The sequence below is a fragment of the Triticum urartu genome, chromosome 6A, assembly GCF_056163025.1.
Source record: "Triticum urartu cultivar PI428250 chromosome 6A, HENAU_Tu73, whole genome shotgun sequence".
In the NCBI taxonomy this organism is placed as follows: domain Eukaryota; kingdom Viridiplantae; phylum Streptophyta; class Magnoliopsida; order Poales; family Poaceae; genus Triticum; species Triticum urartu.
In genome coordinates, this window is record NC_141878.1 from 39,549,765 (window position 1) to 39,552,764 (window position 3,000).

The following is a 3,000-nucleotide window of genomic DNA, read 5'->3' on the forward strand; positions in this document are numbered from 1 at the left end:
TATGACATGATGGAACTCATAAAACTACTAAATGCGGAAAATGAAGTGAGAAATGAAGATAAGAGGGAAAATACTTACAGATTGTTGCTCCTGAAAGAGGGAATGTGTACTAGTCACTGGCTGGCTCGTGCGCTGGCTCAGGCTCGAGTCGATCCGACGAAGCTGTGTGTAGGAGATACTAGGAGTGATCATAGCATCGAGAACCGCATCCCGACCATGCTCCTTGGGCCCCATCCTCACCACCGCCATGTCGTCCAGAGGCGCCGCAATGGGGTCAGGTGTGTCAGGATGTAACTCCAGATACGCTTCAGAGTAGGCCTTCTTCCTCCCTTCGGTCTTCTTGTCGTAGTACTTGGGCTCGCCAGGCTTGGGGGCCTTCCGCGTATGGGCGATCTCCCACGCCTGCATGTGTGAGAGCGGCCGCTTCAGTTTCTCCTCCTGCACCACCAAACAGAGGTTAGTCATACATAAGAAAGTGATGGTAAATAGAAGAAGAAGAATGTTTAATGGGGTTAGTCATACATTAACTGCCTTGTGGAGATAGTGGTTTCGGTTTCCCTGAGCATGTACTCCCTCCGTCCCTCGGTTAGCCTTATTTTGGGTTCTCATAGCCGCCCAGGCTCCAGCCTCATCACACCAAAGATCCACCAATGCCGCCCAGGACTCGTCTTTTCCATAACACCAATTTGGACACACCTACATAATAAAAGCATAATGGCATGTAGGTGTGTCCAAATTGGTGTTATGGAAGCATAAAGCATAAAGCATAAAGCATAATGTACCACAAGGTAATGAAAGCATAATGAAAAATCTTTTATACTTACCGCCAAGAACTCGGGCCTCTCCAAGGTAATGCCCATCCTCCGCGCTTCTTCCTTGGTCATCTTCACACCAAGATAGTCGTGGTAGTATGTGGAGATGGCCACATAGCGCACCTCGTACTGCATCTAGCGGGCCTTCTTCTTGCATTGGCGCAGCACGATCTGGTCCGCTCTAGCCCTGTGCTCCGGAAGAACTCGATAGTATTTCTACAATCATGCATGAAACAAGAATGGGAGAAGCCATGAGTTAAATCATTCATGAAACTAGAATGGACTTGTGCTTCTGAAGAGAACTCACCCAGAAAGTAGTGATCACGGCCTTGGCATGGGTCTCATGGTCCGCGTGGCGGGCCGCTTCCCAGTGGTCCCAGCTCGTGGCCAAAACCCGACGGTCCGGCTGCCTGACTGGATCAGGACAGTACAACCCCGGCCAATATAACTTCAGCAAGACGGTGATGAGGCCGTTGGGAATACGGACCCCTTTAGAATATATCCGGTTGCTGCAAAAGAATGAACTATTAGCATGTGACAAGAAAAATAAATAACAACCGGAATAAGCATGTGACAAGCAACATAATGAACCACTTACTCTTTTCCCGTGGGCTCAATGAGCCACTTCTGCTCCTCAGTAGCAGGAACCTGCTTTGGTAGCTTTGCGTTGCCACGCAGCCACCCCTTCGTGTCAACCCCCTTCCCGTCACCACCATCATCCCCGCCACCACCCTCCTCCTCGCCTGTCTCCCCCTCCCCAACCTCCTCCCCAACCTCCTCCTCCTCGCCTGCCTCCTCCTCCTCCTCCTCCTCGCCTGCCTCACTAGAGGAGGGTACCTCACTAGAGGAGGGCCTCGAAGACAACACCCCTAAGTCGGTGAGGGTGCGCTCTTTCTGGCCGCGACCCCCTGTAGTGGCTCTCCCCCCAGCACCTCGTCCTCTAGAGGCTCTCCCCCCGCCCCCTCCTCCTCTAGGGGCACCTCTCCCTCGACCTCCCTGTGAGGAGTCATCGTCAAGTAGCCGAGGGGGAGGATTACGTGCTCGACCACTCCGACTAGGCAGGCCGACGACCTTGAGTAGGAAACCCACGCCGTCGGCCTTCCCCTTGCCCATGTTCCACGAACCTGCATTGAAAAGAGAAAAAGCAATTAGTAAATTAATGAAATGAAGGAAAGGCATGATAATAAACACATTAATAAAAATGCATAAAGAGGCATATTCCTAAACTATAGAAAAAAATACTTGAAACATACATCTGCTAGAACCCATATGAATCATCACTGTTGTAACCTCTTTCTCGGTCCGTCTCATCATCACTATCAATCATATCATCTTCGTTGTCCGACGGAGGTGGAGGCTCTTCCTCATCGTCAGCGTTTTCGTTTAACTTTTCTAGCATAAGTATGTCATTTTCGTTGACAATGGTCTCACCATCATTCCGTGCATCGTCGACGTTTGGGTCCACATCATCATCACCCAATGGTCTAGCGTCATCGTTTCTAACCACATCATCATCATCATCAGGTTGCTCTTGATAGAACACTCCCTCGTATGTCATGGGGTTAATGTTGTAGTAATCGTCTTCATTCGGGTCTGGTAGCTTACCATGTGGCAACACCTTGAACACAACTTTCCAGCCCTTTAGATACACTTTCTGGCATGGGTAAGGCAGATAATATACTTGTGTAGCTTGGGTAGCCGCAATGAAGAGATCGGCTCCGGCATAGACGGTTGATGGTTTAACTTCGACCAAACCAATGGAAGGCGTATGTTTTACCCCTCCTGCGGATCGAACCATCGGCATTTGAACACAGGCAGACTTAGGGTCTCACGCCCCTGGCGGAATTTAACCTCGTATATATTTTGTACCCTTCCGTAGTAGTCTACTGAATTTTGACCGGGGGTGTACACTCCGGTATTTATAGTTTTGGGATCGGGGCGGCTGTTTTGGTGCTCCTCTGTATGGAAGCGATACCCATTCACATCATACTTTTTACATGTCACGACGGCAGGGTCAAAACCCATGGAAACCCATCTCAATTCATCATCCATAGATATGTTCGAATCTTTTCCCTACAAGTATAATGGAAATTGTTGCGTGCATTAGTTCGGTTAACTAATAAATGTTGAAGTAGGTATTTAACAGGGGATTGTGGAAAATTACTTTCTCCATGAAGCAAGCAACAAA

At 49.1% G+C, this 3,000-nt stretch overlaps 1 long non-coding RNA gene across 1 annotated transcript; it reads right to left on the bottom strand.

Annotated features, from left to right (window-relative positions):
- Nucleotides 1–458: 458 nt before the first annotated feature.
- On the bottom strand, nucleotides 459–1,260 carry LOC147963651 (uncharacterized). Its single transcript, XR_015609558.1, has 3 exons — nucleotides 1,120–1,260; nucleotides 825–1,028; nucleotides 459–696 (listed from the first exon to the last, which is right to left on the bottom strand). It is a non-coding gene; the product is annotated as an uncharacterized LOC147963651 (long non-coding RNA).
- Between the last annotated feature and the right edge of the window lie 1,740 nt (nucleotides 1,261–3,000).